General features: G+C 40.9%; 1 protein-coding gene across 4 annotated transcripts in view; it reads right to left on the reverse strand.

Annotated features, from left to right (window-relative positions):
* The window catches only part of THSD4 (thrombospondin type 1 domain containing 4), a 691,564-nt gene that overhangs the window by 522,531 nt on the left and 156,195 nt on the right, over window positions 1-12,838 (reverse strand). The window lies entirely within an intron of this gene.

A 12,838-nucleotide genomic window follows, 5' to 3' on the forward strand; every position in this document is an offset into this window, starting at 1 on the left:
TTCAAATGAAGATTAAATTTGGGAGCCTAGATTAGGGACCCATATTTTAATAGCATCCAGGTTGTCTGGGAAAAGTTTCCTCAGATTATTTGTAAAATATGACAAAAGTTTGCTTTGGAAAAGGCAAATATGGCCAAAGAACATCACTCCAAAAATGTCAAAATACTTTCTTATATGACCTTTAAGATAATCCACAAGATAAGCCTTATAGCTGTATTGTCAAATAAAACACTTATCATTTCTTTTGACTCATAATAAGACTGGGCTGTGGGAATTTTTTTTGAGCAATATTTCCAGGAACTTCATTTACTGCCCCCCACTACCCCCATTCCAAAGTCAGCAAACTTTGTTACTATTGTTTGCATATGTATGTGTATGCATGAACACACACATTTGCAGCCCAAAAGGAGAGAACAGAAAAAAATACAGATAAAAAACTAAGCCCTATCCAACAAAGGGTGTGCTTGGCTGCCCAGATGGACGACAGAATCCATGGCGCCTTAGTCGCAGCACAGAAAGGGCCCGGAAAAAGTATGCCTTCTTCAGTGGGCTGCCCAAAGATCACTGGGCACGACCACGCACTGCAGCAATCTAACTGGAGCAGGGAAAGTCACAGAACAGGAAAGAGAGGGGAAAGCAAACAACTCAGATTTCTCCCACGTAAACATAACTGGTTGTGCACAAAAGCCCTATATTTCTGGGTAATCTCAATCACAATTAGTAATCTTAATGAAAAATACTATACATATACTCAGTTGCTAAGTGTCTGGATAAAACTGATCACAAATAGTTAATCATTACTAAAGCCTAGGCTTACAGACAAGAAATGTGATAATGATTCATGAGAACTCAGGATATGATGACAAATACTCTCCATAGTTCAGGCTGAAAAGAGCTGGGCTGGAAACAGAATAATCCAGATACAAATAATCATCACTACAACAATTCTGTTTTGCTACTGAGATACAGCCTCAGATGCAGACGAGAAACCCAATTCTAAAATCAAAATATAGCTTATTTAACACAGAGAAATCAGACGGTCCAGTTTTTAGAGACTAGCCTCGATATCGTTTCTCCACCTGCAGATGTACTGCACCTCTGAAAGAATTTTTAAAGGATTAGCCTGGGAAGGCCAGGTCTGCCCCCTGCTAGTCGAATCATCCTAAATGCTTCTCTTGGAAAACGACAATCACCTACATATTGTTTGACGTACATTTGCATTTTAAATGTGAAACTATTTTAGACATAACTGACAATGACATATGTCCATCATAGCTATTTGTATAATCTCTGCCCTTCCTCCTCTACTTCTGTATTTTTTAAAAAAACCATAAGCTTTATACAAGCAATGTGGCTAGACCTAATACAATGCTTGGTCAACTTCATGGATCATTTAAGAGTCTCTTCCTGTTCGATAAATAATAGGGACTCATCCTGTCTTTTCAAGCAACTAGCAAAGTTAATTGGGCACCCAGGTAACCACAATTTGAAAGATGGAAAAAAGGTTAGGACGGGCCATGGTGGCTCAGCAGGCAGAGGTATATCACATGCTCAATCAGAGCTGGCAAGGGCAAAGAAACCTGCTTGTTATGCCTCATGGACTATATTCTAAAGAGAATAGCCAGGATGATAAACAAACAACCCATCTCAAACCACAGGGACTCTGCCAAAAGAAGTGGGGAATGCTCAGCATGCTGATGAAGAGAAAGTTCTAGGCAGCATGACACCTGCTTTCAAATATATGAAGGGGAGACCTGGGCATTTAATTCAAGATGGCCCCAAAAGGTAGTCAATGAATGATCCCTCCAGGATAAATACAGTGGCTTGGGTAAATACGTGCTGAGCAGATGTCAGGTGAATCTGAGGAAGTAGGGGAGGTGGATCACCTGGGCAGAAGAGGATGCATCCATACACACCCTCTCCCTTCTCCCTACTTTGGACCACAGATGCACAACAGGCTTTTCCTTCCATCTTTTTCACAGATTGCTTTCACTGAAAATTCTACGCAATAGAGATGGACAGGTATAGCTGCGGTTTAAGAGCTTGGGCAGGGGTAGGTGCTAAGAAAATAGGGGAGAATTTATTTGATAAATACGTTAAGGATGGGCTGAATTAAAAATTAAAGCTGCATATTCATTGGTCACCTCCTAACTCGAAACCCTCCTAACTAAAAAATTCTAGATGTTGGCTCAATACTAATTTCTCAACCTCCATGCAAGATGCAAGAAAAATATCCCACTCACCCACCCTCACACTTTCTTTGGGACATGTCCCTACTGATGTGCAATCAGGTGACCACTGCTTCACAGGGTGAAAGAACTGCGCTCTGAGAGATTAAGACCAAGTCCCAGGATTTCCTGGAAAAAATGTTGGTAGTCTTGATGTAAAAACACAATTATCTGTTTTTAAAGGAAATGAATCAGTCACAGCTTGGTTGCAAGAAGAGACAAATTCTTGAGTAGCCCGAGGCAAAGGACTGCACTCAGCTCAACAGGCTGTGCTTATATAACTTCTCCTTTAATGTGACTCTTCTATTTCATTCATTCTGAGAGCCGGGGCAGACCATCCAAAGCTGCATCTTTAGAATAGGAACACTATACTGACATCTGACCTTGCCCATGCTGATCAGACATACTACAAGGACTGAGAGAGGCAAAGCCTTTGTAGAAAGCTGAGCTTCTTGGAAGAAAGAAACCACAGAATTGGGTCTCCTTATTTCCTGTTTTGCAGCACGTTTAAGTAGCACACTTGGTTTCAAATCCTTAAAATAGTCATATTTAGATTTGCTTATTAGATGTTGAAATGTATCCCAAGGCTTTTCTAGACTAATTACCTAGAAATGACACTGGTTCAAGTGCCGGGAAAGAAAACGCTTTAACAAGAATCACTTGCACCTTCCACAATACCCTAGAGGAGGGGCAATTTTCTCCCTTAAACCATCTTTCCTTTTTCAAATCCTATATTTCCCAGTGAAAAGACCTACAAAGGTATGAGATGCACATCTGCCCCATCCTGCATTCTCCTTAGATTTCAGAGAGAGAGAAAGTGTAGACGCAATAACTAGACATAATGTAGACACACTTTATGTACAGAATCCCATGGCGAAGGCCAGGAGACAGGACAGCAAGATGACGAAAGTCATGGGGAAGGGAACAGCATCATTACTGACACTCTTTACCTCTCCCTAAGATCACCCCCCTTATACACAGCACTGTGGGGTGGTAAATGGTATTCCAGAATTCCAGCCTTTCCCTGTGCCCCTAGCTTAATGCACACCGGTCAACCCGCATTACACCAGCAGAGTCTCTGGGAGCAAAGAGGACCCAGGCAATCATATATGGGCATCTATATAAGGTGGTCTACCTATGCAAACCTTCAGAAATGTGGCACAAGAAGAATGCAAGAATGATATGTGTGTATTATATTCTGATAATCCTCCGAGCCTATTGATGAAATGACCGTTGACAAGCCAGGAGGGCAGCCTGCCTTACCAAGAGCTTCTGCCATGGATAGCTGTTGTTTTTTAAGCCATCCAGCATCCACTCTTCTTCTCATGGTATAGCATCTGAATTCCTTTTTGGGAATTATCTCTCCCTCACTGTGAGCAATTTTGGTAAGACTGTCAGTCAGGGTACAGGGTGCGCATGTGGCCTCAGCCAAGCCAATCAGACTCTTGCTTCCTGGACTTGGAATCTTGGATTGAGAAATCTGTTGGAGCTCATTCATTAAAGCAGCAACACCCAATGAGACTGTCAGTTCTATCTACCTGGACCCCAGAGCTCCTCCAGTTTTTGTCCTTCACCAAGAATGAAGGACTCTACACTTCCTGTTGGAAGTTTTCCACATTTCCAATAAAATCTTTTTATCTTTAAGTTAGCCCAAATTGGTTTCTGTTGCTTGTGTGTGTGAGAGAGAGAGACAGAGAAAGAGAGAGAGAGAGAGAGAGAACTCTACTACAGACAGAAAGCTTGCATCCTCAGATTCTGGACCTCTCTGGGGTTTACCTAGGGTCAACAAAATCTAACGATTCTAAAATGATAGCATACATGGGTCCATTCTTTCTAGGATTCTCTTGTTCCTCCGTGAGTAAGTTAAGGAAGAGTTTTAAAAGAAGAAAGAAAAGAGAGAAAGAGAGAAAGAGAGAAAAAAACAAAAACAAAAGAAACAAGCCTCAAATAGTTCCATAATAGTGAAATTTATACTAGCTTTAAATGGTTCCTTCAGGAACTCAGACAACAGAAAGAGAGAGAAGGAGAAAGACAATAATTGAATTTTTGAGGTATAATTTACACAGAATAAAATGAACAGATCCTAAGTGTACCGTTCAATGTGTTTTGATAACTGTCAAACCAATGTTGTAGCAACTGTTTCAATCACAGTACAGCACTTCACCATCACCCCAGAAAGTTTTGTCACCTCCCTTTCTAACCAATCCTCCCCGACCCCAGTTGGCAAACACTGTTCTGATCTCTATCACCAGAGTCTAATTTTTCCTGTTGTAGAATTTTACAGATATGTAATAGGTAATATATCCTTTTGCATCTGGCTTCTTCTGTTCAACACAGTGCTTTTGATAGTCATCCAGTTTGTTTATGTACTACTAGTATGTTCCTTTTCATTGCTGAGTAATAGTCCACTGTATGAATGTACCCAATTGCTTTCTTCAGCCTCCTGATGATGACGGCCATTTGGGTTATTTCCATTCTGGGGCCATTATGAACAAAGCTGCTGTGAACATTCTTAAATCTGTTTATGGACATATGCTTGGTGTCATATCTCTTGAATAAACGAATTTTTATTAAATGGTGAAGAAGCCTTCTATCATAGCTTGCAAAGAAGCAATAACACACTTTCTCCAGGAAGAAAACAAATGTTTCTTTTCCATCTCTTTTTCGAGGACGGATAGGTACCACGCTGCTAACCCCTTACTCCCTCTCTACAAACTTCACTTTCTCAATCTATAGACAGCTTCACTTCCTGCCCATTCTAAACAAACCTATCTCTGTCCTCTTAAACTAGTAAATCTTCTCAATATATCTTCTCTGTGGCAATTCTTTTTTTAAAAAGAGCTCCCTTCATCCACCGGCTCCTCTAATTTTTTTATGGTAGTGCCCGAGCAGCCTACTCTCGTGTTCTTTTCTCAGTTCTCTTCCTCCTTAACATCCTTACACAGAGTTCAGCAGCACTGACTACCTCTCTTTCTTGAAATGCTTTTTATTGTTTGCATAGTACATTAAGGGTACAGATTTTACAGCTAGACTTTTGGGTGTGAATCTGGCTCTATCACATGCTAGTTGGGTGACAAAAAGCAATTTCTTTAATTGTTCTGTGCCTCTTTTCTTCTTTAAAATGAAGACAGTAATAGTACTCATGTAATAAGGTGGTTATGAGGATTACATGGGTTAGCACTTAGAACTGTGCCAGGTATGTAGTAAGTGCTCAATAAATACAAGCAATTTTTATTATCTCATCTGATCCTCTTCATGGTATGTGTAAAAAGTTGTATTAATGTGAGAACTGACATAACGAGTTATATGTATTGCCATCTCTCTGATACCTTGGGCCACCCCTTCTCAGCCTCCTTCGGTGGCTGAGCCAGTTTCACCTGTTTCTTTAGCGAGGACATATGCCACAGCTCAGGCCTTGGTCTTCCGTCCTCATGATTCTACCCTCTCTTAAAGATCTTATCCATCGTTGTGGCTTCAGCTATCACACCAAGGCTGATGACTATAAATATACGTCTACCAACCAAAGGCACCTCCCTTAAACTTCAGAATCCCACCTCCCCAGCTTCCTGGCAGGCATCTTGCTACCTGAGGGTCCCACCATTTATTCATTCATACTCAACACCTATAAAACCAAATACACAGCTTGGCCTTCATAAACAGGTTACCCTTTGGACTTTGCTTTGTCTTCTATGACACACTCACCCCCTAAGCAAACCGGCCTAGTCTAGCCTGGTAACAACTTGCCTGGATCTGGAAGTAGAAGAAGGGCTTGACGCAGATCCCCAAATCTAACAGGGCTTCAGAATGGATCTTGTGGGACTCACGCCATTCACACTACTAATGAAACAGAAGCGGCTTCTCATCTTCCTGAGACCTACACTGTCCACTCCGAAAGGTTTATAATGACCACGGGCTTTCTGTGCAGGGCAGATGGGCTGGGGGAGTGAGAGTTCTATCTATGAATGAAGTTTCTTCATTAAAATAGGAAAATCCCAATTTTAGGCCCACTGGCATTTTGTCCCAAGCCTTCCTCCCTAATATCTCACAATCCTGATGATACTGCTCATGTGTTTACCTGGCAGCTCCTGCCCTATACCTACCTGTGAAGTCCTTGTCAGAGCAAACTGTACTGGTAGAGGAATCAGCAGCTCCAACCTTCCATCTCTGTCTCCCTCTCAAAGCTTTAATCAAGGGGAAGACATTGATCTAGAGTGTCTCAGGGCCTTGTGGATAATACAGACAGTGTGGCACCTTTAATGCTCCCTGCAGCAAATCTATTCTTATAAGCAGCCTAATAAAAGTCACTGGCAGTCATGAGGAGGGCATTCAGCTTTCTGCCTGAGTTAATCATTAGGGCTGGTCACAGATATTCCACTCTCCTGCCTTCGGCGCTCACGGGGAAATGACAATCTTATTCCTTCTGAAGTTAAATGTGATGTATGACGTGTCTTGGCCAATGAGATGGGAACATAAACAATGGAGACTGTTTCTGGTAGAAGCTTTAAGAACCAATGCATACTATTAAAAAAGTTGAAAAAGTGATCAGACTTCAACTAGAGATATGAACGAAGTTGATCTGGATAGGACTAAGGTAAATTAGAATACAGGGTAAAGGATGATGTGGTCCATATTTTAAAACTTCAACTTCTGCCTGAGAACAAAGGGAGAGATGTTTATTTGGTGCAAAATTTATATTTTGGGTAGCATATTATCTAATTTAACTCATAATGGTCAGTCTATTCAAACACCGCAATCACATGGAATCTTGAATAGGGTGTGAGATCTTGTTGGTTTGGATAGGTTAGTGTGATGCCCTGATACATCCCAGAGTAATTTGGACAGAGAATAAGAAAGTATTTGCAAAGTCCCCTTTGGGGGCTGGAGAGAAAGGAGGAAATATTAAACTTCCCCATCTGGGGAATTCCTGATATTCTCACAAGCAGCAGGGATAACCAATTCAATAGGCTGAGCCCACGGATCTTGAGGTTCAAACCCATGAAACTTATTCCTGCAAAGGAGAGGCTAAGCCTACTTATAATTATACCTAAGAGTCACGCACAAAGAACCTCTTCTGTTGCTCAGATGTAGTCTCTCTCTCTAAGCCAACTTGGCAGATAAATGCACGGCCCTCCCCCCTACACAGGACATGACTCCCAGAAATATAAATTTCCCTGGCAATGGGAGACAGAACTCCCAGAATTCACCAGGACATGGCACCATAGGATTGAGAAACCCTTCTTGACCAAAAAGGGGAAGAGAGAAATGAGAGACAAAATGAAGTTCAGTGGCTGAGAAATTTCAAACAGAGTTGAGAGGTTATCCTAGAGGTTATTTTTATGCCTTATATAAATATTCCGTTTTAGTTTATGGTGTATTGCAGTAGATGGAAGGAAGTACCTGAAACTGTTGAACTGTGTATTCCAGTAGCCTTGATTCTTTTCTTTTTAAATTTTTTTTTATATAATAACATACAAACACAAACATTCTTACCATATGATCATTCAATTCTTGGTACATAATCAATAACTCACAATATCATCACACAGTTGTATATTCATCACCATGATCATTTCTTAAAACATTTGCATCAATTCAGAAAAAGAAATAAAAAGAGAAAAGAAAAAAACTTATACATACCATACCCCTTACCCTTCCCTCTCATTGACTGCTAGTATTTCCATCTACCCCATATATTTTAGCCTGTTTCCCCTATTTTTTTCTATACCCCTTATCATCCCCTTTCATTGATCACTAGCATTTCAATCTACTAAATTTATTTTAACATTTGTTCCCCCTATTATATTCATTTTTAATCCATATGCTTTACTCATCTGTCCATACCGTAGATAATAGGAGCATTAGACACAAGGTTTTCACAATCACACAGTCACACTGTGAAAGCTATATCATTATACAATCATCTTCAAGAAATACAGCAGATGAGTAAAAAAAAAAAGAAAAAGGAAAAATAAATAGATAAATAATAGTAGGGGATAAGGGTTAAAAAAGCTGGGTAGATTGAAATACTTGTGGTCACTGAGAGGGAGGGGTAAGGGGCATGGGATGTATGAGGTTTTTTTTTTTTTCTTTTTCTTTCTTTTTTTGGAGTGAGGAAAATGTTCTAAAAATGATCATGATGATGAATACACAACACTGCGATGATATGGTAAGCCACTGATTGTATAATGTGAACAGATTGTATGTGTGTGAAAATTTCTCAATAAAAACATTAAAAAAATAAATAAATTTTAAAAAGAATCAGTGAATGATTCTTTTATTCACTATCTCTGCCTCAGTAGAAACAAGAGTTGAGACAGGTTCTAGGAGCCTGGGTCTCCAAATAAGCAGAACATATACAAATATAGCATGAGCAAGAGAGGAACTTCTGTTGTGTTAAAACTCACTGGGATTTGGGGATTATTTGTTACCGCAGCAGAAGCTAGTCATTACTGACAGATGCAATGACACTCTTCCTGTCACCACTCAGCACCCTCCAATTTCTGACTCAGTCTCACCTCTGGCTTCTATGGTTCACCTCCTTTTAGTTCAGCTCTTAGGTCCATGCAATGCACACAAGTCATCCAAGCACAAGGCTGTCTCTGGTTTATGAATTAAACCTGATACCTGCTGTTGTACACCCCACAGCAACCTAGCAAAACCCTAGGCTCGGATGCTGCTCCCCCAATACCCAAGACATGAAGTCATGTACAATTTTCCCCAACATCAAGATCTAAACAAGAGTTTTCCTATTAAACCACCCCATCCTAGCTAGGCTGACCATAGAAATTATCATCCAAGCCAGTACAATTTCAAGTGTGAAATAGATTTGGGACAACAAGCATAACTCATCACTGTCGTGGGTAAACAGGCCACCCTAATTCTAGTTCCACCACCTCTACAACATTAGGTCTAGCACTATGAGAAAAATTCCTAGAGACATTATCTAAGGATAGATCGCCATATCCAGGAAATGTGCTTAAAAGCCTAAGAAGAACCATCTGGTCAAATTAATGTGTTTATCAGAGAGTGTGTACTCTGCTTTTACTATTCTATGTGGCATTGGACTGAATGAGTGCAGCTGTTTCCCTACGTAGGCACATGCGAATACCAGTAGACATGCAAAGAAAGCCAAGAGCCCAATGCAAAATCCAGCCGTAAAGAAGGAACACCCTGCAGAAACATTAACAGTGCCTTCCTCCCCCTGGTCAGTCTGGGAGTCATTTAAGAAGAAGAAGGATAAAACCAAGAAAACAATCTTAGCAGCAAAAAAAAAAAAAAGAAAAGAAGAAGAAGAATTTAAACAAAGCCAAAGTAAATGCAACTTCAGTGCTCATGGGTTCCCCCTCTCCTTCTAGGCATATGAGACATTTTAAAGTCAGTGAGTATTTTTAAATGATGAATTTTCTAGGTAAAATAATTCATAGTAGAAGACATTTGATTTCTCTCATCTGCTGCGATTCTGCATTTTCCTTTACTTTGTAAAACAACAGGATTCCAATCAGCTCATTAAAAAGCTCAGTGGCTATGGTCAGGAAGTATATACTGATTTTTTGTAGAGGAAGCTGTTTTTCTGTCTATCCCAACCCCACCCCCTCATCCCCACTTCATGTGATAATGTGCCCCCCATCCCACCATAGGATTGGATCACATGGCCTGAGCCGTCTCAAGCATCCCCATCCCCAGAACTCGGGTGCGGGCATGGACATATGACCCAAACAAGAAACAGGACCCAAGCGTGGTATGTCTGAAATTGAAATAAGTTACTAGGTGAGACTAAGTCTCCCCAAGTATGACCGCAGGCTTGAGGCCACGTACTTCTGCCTGCCTGACCGCAAAGTGAGTGAGCAGAGCCAAAAAATAGAAAGGTCCCTAAAGTAACTGAACCTCTAGAATCTAGCTGTACCTGTTATATTCACCAATGATTATGCTCTGTAATATGGACCTAGTTTCTCAAATCTGAGGTTGGGAGGAGACGGTGGGCATATATGAAAAAGACTGGCCGTGAACTGATGATTGTGGAAATTAAGTGATGGGTATACAGGAGCTTATTTATACTATTCTCTCTACTTTTACATACTTCTACATTTATTTTCCAAAATAAAGTTAAATCAAATGTCAAAAATAAATTTCCAACTGGGTAGACTGCAATACTAGTGGTCAACGAGAGGGAGGGATAAAGAGAACAGGATGTATGGAGCTTTTCTTTTCTCGTTTTACTTCTTTTTCTGGAGTAATGCGAATGTTCTGAAAATGGTGTATTTTTCATAGTGATGAATGCACAACTGTGTGATGATATTGTGAGCCACTGATGCATACTGTGAATGGACTATATGCTGTGTGAAGATATTTCAATAAAAATATTTTAAAAAATTAATTTGCCCCATGCCTCACAGTTCAAATATAGCACAAATCAGAGCCAGTAACAATAGCAACAACCACAACAGATTCATGCATAAATCAAAAAATAGCAGGCAACTTCAGAGGCTATTTATTATACATGAAAAGACTAGAACAAGCATTCTTTGTAGTATGCAAGGGACTTTCAATATCAACCCTGAGTCTACGGGGACTGACAGGATCGGGGGGTCTTGGACAGCAGTGCTGGCAGACCATCACCCCTAACCATGCAGCAAAGCCCTGCAATGCAGCTTCAGCTCCAGGGAAGCAGTGGAGTACACTGTTACTGCACAGAGTACTCCGCTGGAGGAATCCTTCTTTCCTCACAATGAATCACAATACAACAACTATTATACACAGCTGCCCATTAAAGCAAGGGTGCGGCCCCAGCTAAAGACAGCTTCACTTCTTTCTTAATGTGCACCCAAAACTACTGTTGTTCTGACACAGGAACGAATGTCAGCTCATCAGTTTATGAGCCACCCACGATTCTGGTCCCTCATTTCAAGACCAACATCATCACCTCTCCTGGGACCCTGCCTTCCTCCTGCATTAGCAATTCTAAGAGCCCCTTAGAAGCACTTGGGATCTTCAAATAAACTCCTGATGCCCCGGCTGCACACCCCAGACCAATTACACTTTCTGGAGGTATATTTCCAGAAAGCGTGCCAACGATTCTAGTGAGCAGCCAGGGCTGCGAAGTACTAAATCCACGGGACCTCTAGATCCGTGAGAGGATCCCTCACTCGCTTTGGATCCTTTTCTTACTTCTCTGGGCATCTCTTGCTATTGACCAGACCAACCCCATTTTCTGATCTACCCAAGCGGTTGGAACTCAATCAATTCACAACCTATGTCCTTCCTCTTCTTCACCCATACTAAGTAAATCTTAGATTTTGTTTTCTTCAGAATGCATGTGAGACCAAGCTAATTGAGAACAAAATACTTTTTTTTAACTTCTTATTTTAAAATCATTTTAGATTTATAGAAGCATTACAAAGATAATAAAAGAGTTCCAGTACACCCTTTAGCCAGCTTCCCCTAAAGTTAGCATCTTATTCAGCTGTGATATATTTATAAAGACTAAGAAACTAACCTCGGTACAATACCATTATCCAAACTACACACTTAATATGGGTTGCATCAGGTTTTCCATAGTGTCCTTTTTCTGTCCCAAGATCCAAATTAGGAGACCACCTTGCATTTAACATAATGTTTTGAACAATGAAAAAGGTCTGAACCAAGCTCTAACCCACCGAATCAAAACATCACTTGGGCTTCATTTCTTTGCTCACCTTCGAGCCTCCTATCTAACCTCACATTTCTATTCAATTGGTTCCAACACTTCATCTTTTTGGTTTTGATCTGATTACCCCAATTGTTTAACCAAGTTAGTTCTTAACAATGTGGGGCTCATGAGACCCCCCCTTTGAGAATTTAATTAAAGCTACGGGCTTTCCCCTGAGAAAAATGCATAAACAAAAACAATATCCAATTCCAGAGTAGCCAGAAAGTGCCAGTGCCTCTTCTTCCTTGCCCTAGAGCTTCTGCATAGACACTACCTGCCCCTGACATTAATTCTGGAGTAAAATCGGCACAACTCACTCTCAAGCCTCCTCTCCCTCAATTTCTCCAGATTCTGAACATAGCTGTCATGCTCTCCATACTCAGTTTTGGACAACACCAGCTGCCTCAACTGCAGCCCTGGGTGGAACAAGATCCCTCCAGCTGGCCAGGCAGAGCTCCCTGGTCAAGCACTGCAGACAGCTGGACTCTCCTTTTGCCAACTTGGCTGCCAACAGAGAACTCCCACAAGGTTTTGCTTGACCCATCATTTTCTCTGTGATGGGAACATCTTAGAATTTAACACTTCTTGGTCCAAAAACCATGTTATCAGCTGAATTTCAACAAAGAAAAGTAATTCCAGCATCCAGAGAAGTAACAAGTTCTACTAATATCCAGCCTTCTGGTTTGGAAATGGCAGGATCCTCCATCCCAAGGGCAATGCTTGAATTCCACTCTCCATCTCTGGAAATAGCCTGCAAGGCCTCTCATATTTGAAAGCCATACAGTTGTCAGTCTGCCTATTCTCTTAAGCCACCACATCAGCAGCCCCTGTACCAGGAACCAAGGAAAAGGGACGCTCCATCCCCACTCATGTTCACAACCATAATATGGAACTTCTAACTTCAACTGATTTCTTGACCCCTGCT

This window comes from Tamandua tetradactyla, chromosome 12, assembly GCF_023851605.1.
Source record: "Tamandua tetradactyla isolate mTamTet1 chromosome 12, mTamTet1.pri, whole genome shotgun sequence".
Classification (NCBI taxonomy): domain Eukaryota; kingdom Metazoa; phylum Chordata; class Mammalia; order Pilosa; family Myrmecophagidae; genus Tamandua; species Tamandua tetradactyla.